General features: G+C 41.3%; 1 long non-coding RNA gene and 1 other non-coding gene across 2 annotated transcripts; both read right to left on the bottom strand.

Annotated features, from left to right (window-relative positions):
• Window positions 1-1,839: 1,839 nt before the first annotated feature.
• Window positions 1,840-18,564, bottom strand: LOC133258174 (uncharacterized). Its single transcript, XR_009739845.1, has 3 exons — window positions 17,449-18,564; window positions 4,208-4,381; window positions 1,840-2,443 (listed from the first exon to the last, which is right to left on the bottom strand). It is a non-coding gene; the product is annotated as an uncharacterized LOC133258174 (long non-coding RNA).
• Window positions 8,000-8,102, bottom strand: LOC133236477 (U6 spliceosomal RNA). Its single transcript, XR_009732902.1, has one exon. It is a non-coding gene; the product is annotated as a U6 spliceosomal RNA (small nuclear RNA).
• Window positions 18,565-18,869: the final 305 nt, after the last annotated feature.

Here is an 18,869-nt window from a genome sequence, read left to right as displayed (position 1 = left end):
TAAAATACAGACTGGAATTTTTTTTTAATTATTTATTTTATTTTTGGCCTCACTGGGTCTTTGTTGCTGCATGCTGGCTTTCTCCAGCTGAGGTGAGCAGGGACTACTCTTTGTTGCTGTGTGCAGGCTTCTCATTGCGGTGGCTTCTCTTGTCAAGGAGCAGGGCCTCTAGGTGTGCAGGCTTCCGTAGCTGTGGCTCAAGGGCTTAGCGGCCCCATGGCAGTGATGCCCCAGAACTGTGGTTGAAGCTGTGTCTCCCGCTTTGGCAGGCAGATTCTTAACCACTGGACTACCAGGGAAGTCCCAGGCTGAATGTCAACATCTTTTTTTGTTTGTTTTTAATCAACTTTATTGAGATACAGCATATGCCCAATAAAATGCATTAATTGAACTCGTAGTTCAATAAGTTTATAAATAAATAAATAAAAATCAAGATATAGAACATGTTCGCCACTCCCAAAGCATACCCCATTCCATTCCCTCCTCACCCTCCCAACTCAGACAACGTAGGCCTCAGACAATCTCTGAGGCAATCACTTACTTTAAAAACTAAGATTTTAAAAATCTTAATGTGAAACAAGTGAAGTGCTAAAGTGAAGTCGCTCAATCATGTCTGACTCTTTGCGACCCCATGGACTGTAGCCTACCAGGGCCCTCCGTCCACGGGATTTTCCAGTCAAGAACACTGGAGTGGGTTGCCATTTCCTTCTCCAGGTAAAAACAAGATAGCAAAACATCTCATTTTTTATATTGACTCCCTGTGGAAATGATAATATTTTGGGTGTACGGGGTTAAGAACAACTTATTAAAGTTAATTTCACCTGTTTCTTTTTACGTTTATAACATGGTTACTAGAAAATTTACAATTTCACATATGGGTGACAACTCTCTATTGAAAGTGCTTCAGTAGGAGTCTAGCTTTTTAAGAGTCTCCTGATTAGGAAAGTTTATTCACAGAGTTCCCAAGAAGCCTCCACTAATAGAAACAGCTTCCTTTAAAATCAACAGGAACACATCAGAATGTTTCCTGACTTCTGAATTTGTCTTTTTTCTCTTTTCTTTCTTTCTCTCTCTCTCTCTTTTTTTTTTTTTGGCATTGTCTCACGGTTTTCAGGAGCTTAGTTCACCAACCAGGAAATGAACCCAGGGTTCCAGCAGTGAAAGAATGGAATCCTAACCAATGGACTGGCCAGGGAATTCCCTGTTTTTCTTGTTTTCTAATATTAGAAAAGATCTGAAACAGAACGTTTTTCACATCTTCCTCCGTTGGCTAACTCTTATGCATCCTTTAAGATCCATTCCAGGGTCTTCCCTCGTGGTCCAGTGGTTAAGACTTCGCCTTCCAATGCTGGGGATGTGGGTTTGATGCCCAGTTGGGGAGCTAAGCTCCCACATACCTCTTGGCTAAAAAACCAGCCAACCAAACAAACAAAAAAATAAAACCATAAGACAGAAACAATATTGTGACAAATTCAATAAAGACTTTTAAAATGGTCCACATTTTAAAAAATCTTAAAAAAAAAAAAAAGACCTAGTCTGTATCACTGCCTCTCGAATGCCTTCCCCCACCACCTCTTCCCCTTCCCTTCCGGCCTGGCGGCCTGACGCTGCATTAAGGGCTCCTGTTCCATGCTACCACGAGCAGACTGTCATCACTGCCTTGTCTCTTTACCTTGTTTTCTATGACTTCCTTGAGCTCGAAGAGATTGTCTTTCATTTTCATATTTTCAGTATCTAGCATAGTGCCTCGAAACATATACAAATGTTTAATGTTTGAGTAATTGCTTAATAAGAATGAGTGAATAAAACAATTCTTTAGTTGTCATTATTTCAGAATTATTAATAATAGTAGCTTCCATTTGACTGGCACTTTATAAAAAATTATGTTAGTTGATCCCCACTAATCCTTCTTCATTAGAATCATCACATTTTATAAAGTACAATTCTTTGTAATGAGTCTCCCCTCGTGTCATGAGTGCCCTGAAAATGATATTGATGAATATACATTGCTGTGTGAAAATTATAAAGTAAAACTTTATCTTTATTTGTATAGCATAAATGACTAAGCTGAGGACAGAGGGGATATTGGCAATAGACATGAGGTATTTGTTGAGGGTTGAGAAGGTGCCAACAGAAAAATGAATCTGTTGTATTTGGGGTGTCATATAATTTATTGTCCAAACTCAAACACTTGAAGAGTTAGTGGGAGAGCTATTATATGCATTCTGTCACAAAAAGCACAAAGCGGGCTGGTAAGGACAAATCAGGATATATGTCCTGCTGTCCCATCTGCACATACATGGTACACACACACACACACAGATGAGGGGCTGAGATGTGTCTGTGGCTCCACTCTGGGTGAAGCAACTTCATGGGCTCTGTGAGCAGAAGTCCTCTCACCGGCTGGTCAGCTCACAATCCCACAACACTGCGCAGGACTGCCCTGTGAGTCGTGGGATGAGAGTTTCCTTAACCAGGGCTTGCAGAACCAACCCTGTCCTCTTCCCTTCCTGCTCTTCATGGAAGGGTTTGGAAGGAGGGTGGGGCTATCATGCTGCCACTTAGTAATGCCACACGCCTCTGTCATTGTGCTCAACTTGTTCCCACTAGCCTGGGAGAAAAACTAAAAGCTAAGTTCTCTTGACAAGGGCTTTCCATTCAAACCACCACATATATTATTATTATCTTTGCTGGAAAAATGAAGACATGGAGGCACAGAGATATTATGAGATCTGCCCGTAGGGAGAGTCATGGAGATTTCTGAGTCCCAGTCTTGGGCACTGCTCACCACAACACACTGCTTCATGGAAACAACCCAGGAAGACAGCACTGGCTTCATTTAATTTGCAGAAATGCTTGAAATGTTCAAATGGAAAAAGTGTGCTGTTTCCCCTTTGTTTCCCACAGGCGTGGTCTCTCTGTGCCATTCCTGAGGCTGGTTCTCTTTGCACAGATGTAACTTTGCACCTCCTAACCACAGCAAATCTAGCAGAAGCCTTGCTGTGAGCTCCATGGATGCCAACTGGCATTATTTAAGTTTTCATTCAAAGCCTCCTTTAGGGTAACTTCTGGACATCTGAAGTGCCTGTTCAAGAAGATCAACAAATGGCTGAAGACAGATTTTTCAGCCAGAGGAAAGAATTATTACCTTAGCATCAGTCTAATGAAAACAGAGGTGAAATACCAGCCCGCACTAGATAAACAGCACACCAAGCCATCCATCACACTCAGCCACGCTGAGCAGAACACCCTAACCCATGTCACCTGACTTCCCGCTTCACTCGCGTCTGAGAACTGGGACCTTTTCTCACCAGTTTCTGTCTGAATAAAGACCCAGACAGGAATCTTTTAGGCTCTCCTATCTCCCAATCTATTTTCCTTTCTCTCCAGTCAGAGGCAGCAACAGCTTCTCAGGGGCCCACTTCCCACTTGCATGCTCTAAGCTGGTGTCCCCTCCAGGACCCAGTTGATACAAGGGGTCTAGTCAGCACCTCCAGTGGCAGCTTTCTTTCTTGGACCCTGTTGGCTCATAATCAGCGTATCCAGTCATTTGATACAACTGCCAGCCCACTATGCAGCAGGCACCCTGGGTAGAGAGACACAAGGTCCTCTTATCTAGGAGCTCACGGTCTAGGGGAGAAGACAGAAATCTTGCATGTTTAGACTTTCTTTTGCTTTTTACATATATCATTACTCATCTTGCCACAACCATCTCATATGAGGGAATTGTTGTTCAGTCACTCAGTAGTATTCGACTCTTTGTGACCATGAACCACAGCATGCCTGGCTTCCCTGTCCTTCACTATCTCCCGGAGTTTACTCAAACTCATGTCCATTGAGTTGGTGATGCCATCTAACCATTTCATCCTCTGTCTCCCTCTTATCATCCTGTCCCCAGTCTTTCCCAGCATCTGGAGCAGGATCTATTAAACCTACCTGAAAACTGACTAACTTCTGAATGTGTCATCAGACTTCAGCTGACCAACTCCAGCTCAGTGACCTCCCCCCATCAGGTGAAACTTCTTTGGTTTTGTTTTCAGATTTCTCCTTTTCTTCCAGAAATCTGGAAATCAAATCTTTTGTAGCATCTACCAAGTCAGCCCTGATGGAAGAACCTCTACCTAACTGTTCCTCATCTATTATTTTTTCCCCAGACATTAATGCTTTGCTAGTTGTAAGGAAGCTTGATAACTTCTAAAATACATACTTAAATTTGGTAGCAGCTTCTGAGTGTGGCCATTCCTAAACACAAGTCTGTGGCAGGTACACAGAATATGGCTCCTGTTTCAAGGCACAAGTATGTTTTGTTCAGAATTCTCGTTCCATGGGGTCCTGAGCCTTCAGTGTGCCCAAAGATCTGGTTTTTCCAGCAGCAGTGGACCTGGCAGGACAAGCATCACTACTGCGGGAAACTGTGATAAGTAGATGGAACCAGGTGGTGGTGACTCCTTTAAGTCAACCAAACAGAAAGACCCGTTGAGAGCAGTATCAGTGCTGTAGCCAGTGACAGGCACGAGTCACTTCCTAACCCTGGGTAGGAGCCCACAGAGCTCATGGGTCGCTTGGGAGCATGAAAGCCATCCCTAATATGTGCTTCCTTGTTCCTTCTATTGCACATGACTGGCACCAGAAAATGCATTTTACCAGCATTGTCATGTTTGTGTGCCCAGGGTCACCAAGTCAAAGGTTGCTTTTTTACCTTTTGAGCCTGTTTATTGGAAAGCATGATGTCTATTTATACAGAAATACATCTAACAGAGTTTTAAATATATAAAAATAAATTTAAAAGTGTTTACTTGTTCAAGCCCAACTCTGTGTATTTGGCCAGGAGGGCCAAGGTCAGAGAGCTGATTTCTTATGTTCCCAACTCAACATCACTCACAAATATTTGGTCTTCTAAAAGAAAAGATGTGACTCCTAAATAACCATATCCTTACCTGTGTTCTTATCTTTCAGGAAAAAAAAAATCCACTGTGACCTTCACTGCCAGTGTAATGATGTTGATATCACAGATACTATCAGGGAGTAAAAATTCTTAAAGCAGAGACTATAATTATATCCTCTTTGGGTTTTGCAAAGATAAGTGACACTTGTGAGTGACTGCTGCGAAAGCTTCATGGCATCATGTTATATGGTGAGTAAAAGAAAGTGACGTAGTTTCATTAACACTGGCCTTTTGAGGAACATGTTAAAGAGCTCTAGCACATTGGAAAACATGTTGATGTCTGTCAATCTCTGAAATAAAAATCATTGTAGAAATAAAATTTAAAGTTAAATATCTTTATGGAGTGCTTATGATGTTAATGGGCTAAGCATATATTGTATAATACTTACAGTAATCCCATGCTTTATTAACCCCAATATGCAAATGAAGAAATTGAGCCATAGATTCCAGTCTATTTCTATTTTCTGTATTCTAAATTCTAGTAAGTGGCAAAGTTGTGATTTAGGCCAGATCTTTTATTTATTATTTTTTTAACTTTACAATATTGTATTGGTTTTGCCATATATCAACATGAATCTGCCACAGGTATACACGTGTTCCCCATCCTGAACCCTCCTCCCTCCTCCCTCCCCATACCATCCCTCTGAGTCGTCCCAGTGCACCAGTCCCAAGCAACCAGTATCATTCATCGAACCTGGACTGGCAACTCGTTTTATATATGATGTTATTCATGTTTCAAGGCCATTCTCCCAAATCATCCCACCCTCTCCCTCTCCCACAGAGTCCACAAGACTGTTCTATACATCAGTGTCTCTTTTGCTGTCTCGTATATAGGGTTATTGTTACCATCTTTCTAAATTCCATATATATGCATTAGTATACTGTATTGGTGTTTTTCTTTCTGGCTTGCTTCACTCTGTATAACAGGCTCCAGTTTCATCCACCTCATTAGAACTGATTCAAATGTATTCTTTTTAATGGCTGAGTAATACTCCATTGTGTATATGTACCACAGCTTGCTCATCCATTCATCTGCTGATGGACATCTAGGTTGCTTCCATGTCCTGGCTATTATAAACAGTGCTGCGATGAACATTGGGGTACATGTGTCTCTTTCAATTCTGGTTTCCTCAGTGTGTATCCCCAACAGTGGGATTGCTAGGTCATAAGGCAGTTCTATTTCCAGTTTTTTAAGGAATCTCCACACTGTTCTCCATAGTGGCTGTACTAGTTTGCATTCCCACCAACAGTGTAAGAGGGTTCCCTTTTCTCCACACCCTCTCCAGCATTTATTGCTTGTAGACTTTTGGATCGCAGCCATTCTGACTGGCGTGAAATGGTACCTCATAGTGGTTTTGATTTGCATTTCTCTGATAATGAGCGATGTTGAGCATCTTTTCATGTGTTTGTTAGCCATCTGTATGTCTTCTTTGGAGAAATGTCTATTTAGTTCTTTGGCCCATTTTTTGATTGGGTCATTTATTTTTCTGGAATTGAGCTGTAGGAGTTGCTTGTATATTTTTGAGATTAGTTGTCTGTCAGTTGCTTCATTTGCTATTATTTTCTCCCATTCTGAAAGCTGTCTTTTCACCTTGCTTAGAGTTTCCTTTGTTGTGCATAAGCTTTTAAGTTTAATTAGGTCCCATTTGTTTATTTTTGCTTTTATTTCCAATATTCTGGGAGGTGGGTCATAGAGAATCCTGCTGTGATGTATGTCGGAGAGTGTTTTGCCTATGTTCTCCTCTAGGAGTTTTATAGTTTCTGGTCTTACATTGAGATCTTTAATCCATTTTGAGTTTATTTTTGTATATGGTGTTAGAAAGTGTTCTACTTTCATTCTTTTACAAGTGGTTGACCAGTTTTCCCAGCACCACTTGTTAAAGAGATTGTCTTTAATCCATTGTATATTCTTGCCTCCTTTGTCAAAGATAAGGTGTCCATAGGTGTGTGGATTTATCTCTGGGCTTTCTATTTTGTTCCACTGATCTATATTTCTGTCTTTGTGCCAGTACCATACTGTCTTGATGACTGTGGCTTTGTAGTAGAGCCTGAAGTCAGGCAGGTTGATTCCTCCAGTTCCATTCTTCTTTCTCAAGATTGCTTTGGCTATTTGAGGTTTTTTGTATTTCCATACAAATTATGAAATTATTTGTTCTAGCTCTGTGAAGAATACCATTGGTAGCTTGATAGGGATTGCATTGAATCTATAAATTGCTTTGGGTAGTATATTCATTTTCACTATATTGATTCTTCCAATCCATGAACATGGTATATTTCTCCATCTATTAGTATCCTCTTTGATTTCTTTCACCAGTGTTTTATAGTTTTCTATATATAGGTCTTTAGTTTCTTTAGGTAGATATATTCCTAAGTATTTTATTCTTTTTGTTGCAATGGTGAATGGAATTGTTTCCTTAATTTCTCTATTTTCTCATTATTAGTATATAGGAATGCAAGGGATTTCTGTGTGTTGATTTTATATTCTGCAACTTTACTATAATTATTGATTAGTTCTAGTAATTTTCTGGTGGAGTCTTTAGGATTTTCTATGTAGAGGATCATGTCATCTGCAAACAGTGAGAGTTTTACTTCTTCTTTTCCAATTTGGATTCCTTTTATTTCTTTTTCTGCTCTGATTGCTGTGGCCAAAACTTCCAAAACTATGTTGAATAGTAGTGGTGAGAGTGGGCACCATTGTCTTGTTCCTGACTTTAGGGAAAATGCTTTCAGTTTTTCACCATTGAGGATAATGTTTGCTGTGGGTTTTTCATATATAGCTTTTATTATGTTGAGGTATGTTCCTTCTATTCCTGCTTTCTGGAGAGTTTTTATCATAAATGGATGTTGAATTTTGTCAAAGGCTTTCTCTGCATCTATTGAGATAATCATATGGTTTTTGTTTTTCAATTTGTTAATGTGGTGTATTACATTGATTTGTGGATATTGAAGAATCCTTGCATCCCTGGGATAAAGCCCACTTGGTCATGGTGTATGATCTTTTTAATGTGTTGTTGGATTCTGATTGCTAGAATTTTGTTAAGGATTTTTGCACCTAAAAATATGGAATGGTTCACAAATTTGCATGTCTTCCTTGCACAGGGGCCATGCTAATCTTCTCTTTATCGTTCCAATTTTAGTATATGTGCTGCCAAAGCGAGGATGGCCAGATCTTTTTTAATGTTTTTTTTTTTAATTGTGGGAAAAGTCACATAATATAAAACCATATTGAACCATATGGTTCAGTGGCACTAAGTACATTCACATTATTGTGCAACTCTCACCATCATCTGTCTCCTGAAGTTTTCAGGACCAGATCTTTTTAGGGTATTCAGAGATGGTCATATGCTAGTTAAATCAAGAGACACTGATGGCTAAATGAAAATGTTAACTATTTGTGGATGATACCCCTTCCCAAAGGGCATAATACCTTTTCCCCTGTCCATGACAACACTTGCCTTGTGTCACCATATCTGTGAAGCTGTGTCATTATTCAGAAATCTTCAAAGGGACTCTGTATAGTGTTGGAAGATGTTTCAATTGTCTCTCTCTCTTTCAATCACACATACACACATGAACACCCAGACACACAGACACACACACACAAAATCTCTGATGACTAAGAGTGATTTTCCTCTTCACCCCACCCTCTCTTGCCTGGGGCTGCTCTGGACAAGTCACAAAACTCTGCCTCTGATTAGGTACTTTGTGCCTGGAACACCTCACTCATCTGATGGTGTCTTCTTTCTCCAAGCTAAAAGCTTGGGTCCCGCTGTATTCCCACGGTAGGTATGCTTTATAAATCAGTTCTTCCCGTGGTGTGCTGTGATTTTAAAAACAAACAAAAAAAACCAAGAAACTTATGGAGGTGATGGAGGTTCATTTTTTTTTTAAGTTTGATAGATATACAAGTGTAAACAAAGTGAAATGAGCATTATGACTATCAAAGATTGTCCCAAACTGACCTGAGAAGCATCTTGCAGGACGTGTGTTCCTCAGGGTGCTGGGCTATCCTCCTGTTCCCTCTAAATAATTTTTCCCGAAGGATTAATGAAACCTTTGCCTCCTTCACTTATGCAGTTATTTAAGTAGCTTAATGCTTAAAGGTCAACCACTTGCCCTCTTTCCAAGCTTCTGAGAGACACCTTGCTGTCACCTCCCCCCTAAACACCATCTATCATTTGTTTACATCCATTGTCCCTAACATTTACACATTGTAGATGAATACACTTTCAAGCAGTAAGTTCAGTTTACTGGAACCATGTCTAACCATATTAGCATCTCACCCACAGTGGCTGCCCCGTAAAGTGTCAGATGATAAGAACTGCTAGAGTTTGGGACTTCTCTTCTGTGGTGGGGAAACCTGGAAGTAATCCAGCTGTTGAGTCAAAGAGAAACCTCACCTGTGGTGTTTCAGATCCATCATGGGTAGAAAATGGAGAGATAAGGTTACACCTAGGGAGGTGCTGAAACACAGGAAATCCAACCAACCCAAGGGCCAAGTTAATTAAAGCAGAGCTCTGCCGAGCAGGGTTTATCAATCAGGGAGCTGAGACTCCCCAGTTCAAGATCAAACCCAGCCAGCCTTTAACCATGGCCAAGAGGCACTCAAGCCCCATTTGAAGCCCAGCCTGAACTTTGCTGGCACCAACCCAAATGCCTATGATGGACTTTGATCTTATAGCTCTAAGTGCCACGGGATTCCAGACCAAACCGAAGCTCAACTACCTTCACGAACAATGACAAAAGAAGGAGACCAGAGAAAAGCAAGGAAGGCCCCCAATTCAATCACACGCCAGGGAAATAACGCTGTGTTGAGAAGCAGCCAGTGTCTCACAAGCTGCTCTTTGAGCCTTGGGTCACAACAGAGACAGCTGTTATCTTCCGCACAGGTATTTGTCTTTGCACATTTCCTTCTTGTTATGAAGGTCTTGTGCATCAGTAGCTTTTGCATAGTAATACATCTTTCTCTAGTGTGCTTATACTCTCCACACCATGTCATGTGCTGTGCAGTCAGAATTTTCCTGTGGCTTCGATTGTGGACAAACGTTATAAAGGTTTTTCTTTGTTGTAATGGTGCTGGAACCAAGCCCTAGGCTTGGAAAGCTGTTCTCATGAGGAGAGCTGGCTGGTCTGGAGGAAGACTTGGTGTGTGTGCAGCCCTCATTTCTTACCTACCTTTTTCTTAGGAGGCTCTGTTCCTGGGGTCAGCATGGCGGGCAGCCAAGTGTTGAGAGAAGGAAAGCTGCTGTGCGGTGGGTACTGACGGAGCCGGCAGGCGTGCTGAGTGACGCTCTGCACTGCAGGCCTGGCCCAGGTGTCCAGGACAGAGGGATGTGTGTGACCCACAAGTCATGAACTCAGGAGTCTGTAGCTCTGGGGGTGGGGGTGGGGTTCAGAGCAGGAATTCCTTCTGCTTACATTCACTTTCTGGTAGAGCTGAACCCTTTCCTGGGCAAGGGGTATTTCATTAGTTAAGATGCTAAGTGTCACCTGGAGAAAAGATTAATTACTAATGACACCAGGAGTGGCCAAAGAATAAAGCCCCGAAGAACTGAGTCAAAATAAGAACAAAACCACAGCTATCTTCTATACGGTTGTGATGAGATAACTGCGTGCTCTCTTGCCTTCCCTCTGAAGGTGATTCTAAAATGAAAACCTTGGTCATGAAGTTACCTACATTTATGTTCTTTCACCTCCACGTGTTAATCTCCTGCAAAGACAGGAGTTGGGGTCATGGGCTCACTACGTGATACGTGGCCCCTCTGCATTTTGTATTAAGATCCTGGGGCTGGAGGAGGAGGCTTGATTGCATTAATGTCCTTTCACTCAGTAAGCTAATGAGAGCAGGCTTTGTTCCATGTTGAATTACTGGCATTACTTTAAAGCATTAAAAAGTCATTTAAAATAGTCTTTTAAAGCAGTAAAGGACATAGTCTATTCTCTTTGGGTCTTCTAGTCCAAAGACTAGAAATAATAGCATAACAACAGTCCTACACCCATTTATTTCTGTGCATTATTATTGTCCTTCCCTTGCTGTCTCCTCGTTTTGACCACGCCTCTCCCTCTCTCCTCCTGACTCTCTGCACTCCAGCCCACTGACCTCTGAGTACTCCCAAGGTGCCCCAGACTGGCCTTTGCACCTGCTGTTTCCACAGTCCACCTGCTCTTCCTCAGCATCTGTATGGCTCAGCCCCTCATTTCCTCCATTCCTTCCAGGTCTCTGTTCGGTTGTGTGCATCTGTCTTAGCAAGGCCCTCTTCCCTGGCCGCCTGCCTAGAGTTTTCTGTACTAGACACGTTCTGTCTTCCTTCTTGGCTTTGCTTTACTCCTGAGCATTTACTGCTATAATATAAATATATACACGTTATAAATTTTATTTTTAGGTTGTTTTGTGTTTGGTCCCCAAACAGAATGTTAAGAACAGACAGTGCTTCTTTATTTTGCTCCCGGTTGTATTAAGACCTGGGACTTAATAGGAAGTTTTGAATGAATGGATGGTGCCAGGCTCTGTGCCAGCCACTCATGATCAAGCCAAACATGGTGTCTCATTGCAAGAAGTGTCTAGTCTCATGGGAAAGACAGTTTTTAAGGAAGAAATTCAAATGAAACTTGCTTCCTGTAGGGAGCTGCAAGGGTGAGCAGCCAAGGAGCCTTATCTGGTCTCCCGATGTTTAAGCTGAGATCTGAGCTTACAGGAAGGGCAGGAGACAAGAGAAAATACGGGCAGTTCCAGGTGGCTGCAGCCAGATTGTGAGAAGTGAGATGCATCTGGAGGTGCAATGAAGCTCACAGGATGGGCACGGGTGGGAGTGGGGAGGTTATGGAGACTGAGCAGTACACAGTCAGGCAGGGGTTCTAAGCAGGGAGATGGCATAATCCAGAATAGCATTTTAAGCAGATTTGAGAGAAGTCAGATGAAAAGTTTCAAGGAAGCAGACCCTTCAGTGTGTGCAGACTGTCAAATATTTCTCCAGGAAAACCGGATGACTCTGAATGAACAAACATAGTAAGGACAGAGGGTACATACAAATGGAACGATTTCTTCAGGTCCTTACAATTCTAGGGACAGAACGAGCTCATTCTCGCCTCAGTATTTCCACCCACTATGTGCTCCTCGCTGGAAATGTTCTTTTCATCCATCCAAAGCTGCCCCTGCTTCCTGAGCACAAGTGTAGTCCACCTCTCCAGAGAACATGTCAGGAGCTCACTCTGTCCTCACTGATATTTCTTCCCTTTGATCTCTTGAGACACTCAGGTACACACTGCACACAAATGGTCTACTTTCTTGAATAAACAGATACCTCATGACCCTGAGTAGAATGTCTTCTCCTTGCAAACAAGGACCAACCCTCCTCCACATCCCACCCACCTAGAGAACAGATGAGACATACTAGGGTCTTCCAATGTAAACCAATTGATGAAGGTCCAGATTATTAACTATACATTGGTATTTTGCCATCTTAGAATGACACATAAAGAGTCTCACTTTACACATGAGGACATTTAGCTCATGTGTAAAACCAGGAAAGAAAACCAGGAAAAACCAGGCAGAAGAACTAAGCGTTTGTGTGATTATCCAGCTATAATTTAGTGGAATGAAAATGATCCAGGAAAAAAAAAGAGACTGGAAAGTTCTCTAATATGACAAGACACTTGTAAAGGATAAAGGTAGAATACCCAAAATTTAAAGGCAAATCAGGCAGTTGCCACAATACACAGTAGGATCTAAAAAACCAAATTCAGGGGTTTGGCCGACTGTATAAACAACCAAACCCTCAAGATGGTATTTATAGCCAAGGTAATGAAGTGAAATATGTAGGAACAGTTCTAGGGCTGGGGGGTGGGGGGTGGGTCGTGATGGAGATATTATAGCGTTTCTTTCTGTTGTTTTGTACTGATTCAATAGTGATTACTTCACTCACATATTCTCCCAGTGTCTTTTCCTCAGCTCCCAAGGACCAGTGAATGGATCAACACGAAACAGTGTGGTGTTTCTTGATTCCAGCTCAAAACTCACAGTATGTTGCAATAAACTCTCCTTTCTATCTTTTGGTGAAGATTTGAGGTTTTGTTAAGACAGACAATAAATGGGAATCACATTGCTGATCCAGATCGAGCCGTTTGTCAAACTGTTACAATATGCTCGGACATGTTGCTCTGTTGCTCAAACTGTGCTGCAATTATCCTGTTTATTTTGTGTGTCAGTTACAACATGATGGGGATGTCAATCACACAGCTCTGGTTACAGGCGTGTCAGCATTTCTATTCTAGGTGCTTATAGTCAAGAGTTTATAACTTGGCCATAAAAACTAACCATGGAATGAATCTAGGCACATAAAAGCCATTTCCCAGAAGACTATTTTTTTAAATACAAATTAGGAAAAAAAGCTCTATATGTTCTGCTATTCTTACATTACCTGCCAGTCTCCAAATAAAGTAGCAAATTGTTTTTCCTCATTTTCATTATTTAAAAAATTTTCTTTAAATAGTGTACTGCAGGGCCTTTTGGTGAATTTTTGACCTGACTTGTCTGGTAAAGATCAATTGGAGTGAAAAGTACTAAACTCATTTTTTGTTATGCACAAGTATTTTCCTGGAGGTTGTGAAAGGGGGAGGCAAGCTTGGCTGATACTGAATCTCAAATCTGAGTTCAAGACTCTATTTCTGGGTGCAAACAAGACACTGGTATTACAAACGTGCATTTCGAGGCTCTCTCTTTTTGAAAGATCTCTAAATTTTTAGGTAATGGAAAACTGTGAGATCAAAGATTTAATCCTGTTTTCCTTGCAACTTCAGTGACAGATATTTGCTGCAAACTGTGTTTCAGACACTTTATGAATATTAGGCCATTCAGTACTCATTAGTAATCAATACTCAAACTAATGCTGCAAAGAGGAACAACTGCCCTCAGTCTATAACTGAGGAAACAAAGGCTCAGACAAGTTAAGTAACTTGCCATAGGTCACACAGTGGAGTGGGAGCAAAACCCTGGCCCATGGATCGAGAGGCTCAGTCTTTGGGTATTCCATATAGTCATAACAGAGGCAAGTCATGCCAGAAAGTTCCAGTGCTTCACTGGAACAAACTATTTACAGTTAAACACACACTTGAAAGGGCTTAACACTAACATATAGTAAATGTTTGAATGGCAGCTTGTAAGGCTCTGCAAGGCTGGGTCTAAGTAACATGTGGACACAGGCAGCCCCTCCAATTAGAATGCCCATTTTTGCTCATGTTGTAGAAATTTGGCAATTGCCCCAGTCATCTTCAGTATGTTAAAAAAAGTTTGTCATGATCCAAAACTGAACATGAGGGCAGTAAGTAGCTCTGACTCAAAGTTAGATACTCTCTTGCTCTCAAAGAAGACTCCCATCCTGGGTTTGGTCAAAGCTGGTCTAAACATTGATGGGTTAGCCCCAGATGGGGATTCATATTCGTGTATGTTGAATTTGTCCTCATGCAGCTGCTAGATAATAAAGTTTTGATTTGATCAGATCTATTCACAATACTTGGAGAAGGGAATGGCACCCCACTCCAGTACTCTTGCCTGGAAAATCCCATGGATGGAGGAGCCTGGTGGGCTGCAGTCCATGGGGTTGCTAAGAGTCGGACACGACTGAACAACTTCACTTCACTTTTCACTTTCCACTTTCATGCATTGGGGAAGGAAATGGCAACCCACGCCAGTGTTCTTGCCTGGAGAATCCCAGGGACGGGGGAGCCTGGTGGGCTGCCGTCTATGAGGTTGCACAGAGTCGGACATGACTGAAGTGACTTAGCAGCAGCAGCATTCACAATACTTGGGGTTTCTCTGGTGGCTCAGTGGTAAAGAATGTGCCTGCTAATGCAAGAGACGTGGATTTGATCCCTGGATCAGGAAGATCCCCTGGAGAAGGAAATGACAATCCACTCCGGTATTCTTCCCTGGGAAATCCCATGGACTGAGGAGACTGGCAGGCTACAGTCCATGAGGTCACAAAGAGTTGGACATGACTTAGCAACTAAACAACAACAACAACAAACACTCCCAGTAATTAGCAGTCACAAGTCAAATTCACTATTTTTTCATGGTTTTCAGAAAGCACTTTTCCTTCCAATGGTTTGTAATGAAGGAGAAAGGAAGGAAAAAAAAAATAAAAACAAGAGAAGAAAAGGGAGCAGGAGGGAGACGAGGAGAGGAGATGTGATCTGTATGAAAAGCATTTTAAAAACAATCATTGACCAAAAGGGACTTCAGATACACAAAATCCATTATTGTCTTTCATCTTTTTCATAGTGCATCTATTTTTATCATAAGCCCAACAGGCAAATACCAAGTCAGCTTCATTACTTGGCATGGAGCCTGCAGTAATATTGATGATATAATATCAATCATGATTATAAGTTACCCTGTTATCATTATGTGAATATTATTTTATAAGCTTTAATAAGTTGCTTGAGCATTTAAGATGAAGGGTTTAAAAGTCTAAATTCATATTCATGCCAAATATGTAGGACATATTTTTCATAATTGTTCTTGTCCCTTGGGTCAGTAATAGTTTATAATCATCATAAAATTTCATTCTTAATTCCTTTTAATTTATCAGAAGGAAAATATGGATGGTTATTACCCAATTAAAATACTCCTGATGCTTTTAAGGTAGACATTATGGGGTTTTTGGAGTTTCACTGAAGACAATTAAAAAAAGAAAGAGTACCGCATGACTTCAAACTGTTTTAAGTGCTCAAGTTTGCAGAGATATTCAGCTGTTCAGTATCCTATTTCCACCTGTCTGTTCTCTTAGCATCTGTGATGTAACCAAGGGAAAATTGGAACATTTTTAATTTTAACCACACGAAAGGTGCAAACGTGTGTGACATAAAGACAAGACTATTCATTTGGTGGCTAGAGAATCTGTTCTGATACTGCACATCCTCGGCTTATACTAATAGTTGGCTAGGGCAAGGACCAGGAAGATGGATCAGTGGAACACTCACAAAAACCAGACAGATGCATGAATCTATGTCCTCGGCTGGACCAAGTGCTACTCACTTTGTGAGACACAGAGGTGTGCCCTTTAGACGGATGTTCTGTGGTGATGATACATTTTTTCCCAGTTGGTTCCAATGCTACTAGCCAGAAAACAGCCCAGCAGGGCAGCTCAGTTACGATTATGATTTCTTCCAGAGAAATTAAATGGGTCAAAGTGATACCCACAAAAAGAAAATGCCTAGTCATCAGAATTTCATTCCAATTCATTATGAAACGATCGTGCAGAATTTAACCTCATACCTCTTTCTTTGACTTGCTCAATTTCTACCTCCTTTCTTCTCTGTTTGATCATGACCTTATTTGATCGCAAACTTAAACCAGAACAGTACTGAAATCTCTTTTAACTTCCTTCCCTTCACTTATCAGAATATCTTAATTTCACGCACACATGAGCCCAGTTTCCCAAAGACAAAGCCCTCCAATTCCTAAACTTCTAAAGGTTTACTTAAAGAAAAAGAAAATGCTCTTGGGGAGGGGGAATACTGTGAAGATGCCTTATTCTTGCCCAGGCTTTCAAACAATTAAGGAACTGCTCTAGCAAACAAAGAATAAGTTGAGTCTTGGCAGTGATGAGTTGGTGGGTATGCTCAAGGTAAGCAGAGTCATGTAAATACATGCAAATAGCATTCACCTGTTGTATTGTATACAGAGGACAAGATGGTTGGTTGGCATCACAGACTCAATCGACATGAGTTTGAGCAAACTCCAGGAGATAGCGAAGGACAGGGAAGGCTGGCATGCTGCAGTCCATGGGGGTCGCAAAGAGCTGGACACAACTGAGTGACTGAACAAGAACAAACTGCATTTATTTCACCTAGGGTGCGCTGTAGTTCACAAACAGATCTGGAGCCTGTTGCCTTATTTGGCAAAAATAAGCATCGCTCCAGCTCCTAGAAGCAATTCACTGCTGTCTCCTAACACATCGGTCATTTGTGAATGACATTTTCTAATTAAATAGGCACATTTTCACTAGAAATATTGGATCTAGTCTACTAGGATCCATATCAGAAGAGATGACGAAATACTGGGCATTCTTAAAAAAAAAAGGGGGGGGGGGCTTTCCCCAAAGGCAGAGCGTAAAGACTCTTCCTGCAATGCTGGAGACACAGGAGACCTGGGTTCTATCCCCAGGTAGGGAAGATTCCCTGGAGAAGGAAATCTTCAACCCACTCCAGTAATCGTGCCTGGGAAATCCTACGGACAGAGGAGCCTGGCAGGCTATAGTCCATAGGGTTGCAAAGAGTCAGACACGACTGAACAACTGAGCGTGCACACACAAATACAAATAGTACATTTTTAAAAAGTACACTTAAATGTCGGTCATTTCTTAGACGGGTCTCACCCACCTGGCACATTTTGCCTCAGTTGTTATGTTCTGTTTTAGCATGAGACTCTAATGCCTGAACACAAGTTACTCCAGTTCTCAAAAGTTATGAATTTTGATATATGGCCCCTCATTATGATAGTTTACCTCTTTTTGGCTTCACCCAGGTAAGTGCATGACTCTGGGCTTTTCCTGAAGGCTCCAACCTGGAATATGGGCTCTGCAGGCACCGACTTGTAAAGCAAAGTCCCACACGGGCAGGTATCACTGCCTTTAGTGAGCTGGGAAACTCTAGCTAGAGAACATGGAGTCGCTAAGTCTCTCAACGTAGGACGGGAGCCCCAACTTTTAAAGAGGCTAATCCAAACAAGTGACAAACTGCTGTACTTCAAAGACAGGAAATCCCTTCAATCGTTAAATTGTAAGGACAGAAAATGACCTACATTCAGGAAAACGGGGAGCTAGGAATTCAACATCATGTTTGTTCCAGTTTAATGAAGCGTGTTTGGTGAATATTAACTGGTTCTGAGGATTCCTATTCTGAGTAGACACCAGAAACCCACATTTTCAAGATCTTATTTTAAAAAGTCACTTTAAAAAGTTCACAGCAGTTTGAAGTTATTGTGTAAAGACTCTCTCTAGGCCAGTTTTCACCCTTAAAATTTGTCTGGTTTAAAATTACAAATTACTCAGCATGTTTAAGAAACCGTTATGAACATGTTTTAACATATTCCTAAACGTCAAAACTAAGAGAAGGCATCACCCTGCAGTGCAGCTTTGGAAAACAAGCAGATGGATTGTTTCAGGTTTGACAGACAGACTGAAGTTCCTCAATGGCAAAGCATGTGATTCTTCAGTAGTTTTTCCCAGCTCAGAATGCAAAGTCTAGATGGACTTCTTGCCAACTGCCAAAAGTACTTCGGGCTGTGGATCTAGCAGTTTGAACCATGTGAGTATAAGTACTAAATTCTTGCCCAGTTTGCTCAGAATAAAAAGAGGGCCCAGGATAGCTAATGGGGACAGAGATTTGGTGAATGCTGTTTTCTCATGGCAGGGCCTCTGTGCTCCCCCAGCACTGAGAAGAATTCCTGAACAAATATGCGAGCAGGAAGGGAACGGGTGGGTGAAAGTCAGCCCCATCTCAGAACGCAAAAGTTGTCCTGTGTTTACGTTTTCAAAAAGTGAGAATCCAAAAAAGAATTGAGATCGGAAAATTCCTGGGGAAACAAAAAGCTTAACCTATATTCCATGGTTGTATCAACTTAAGCCTTTCTGAGCAAAGAGGTCAAATTTAACTCTGGTTCCCTGTTTACCAAACAAGTCAACTTATTTCGTATGTATAGCTATAAACTGTGTGCAAGTTTCCTAAGTCAGGCACTCAGGATGAATTATGAATGGAATTAGCCAGCTTGACTTGGAATTTCCTCACTTTTACTGGTCTTTTAAACAAGATTTTTATACATTCATATGTAATCAATGGGACCAACGCATGAAATGGTCCTTAACATAAAACACTCTGTTTTAGAGTGATTTTGCAGTTAAGGAAACTTAAATATGAACTTCTAATG

The sequence above is a fragment of the Bos javanicus genome, chromosome 2, assembly GCF_032452875.1.
Source record: "Bos javanicus breed banteng chromosome 2, ARS-OSU_banteng_1.0, whole genome shotgun sequence".
Taxonomy (NCBI): Eukaryota; Metazoa; Chordata; class Mammalia; order Artiodactyla; family Bovidae; genus Bos; species Bos javanicus.
Note: the sequence above shows the minus strand (reverse complement) of the source record. Positions and strands in the feature narration are given on the sequence as shown.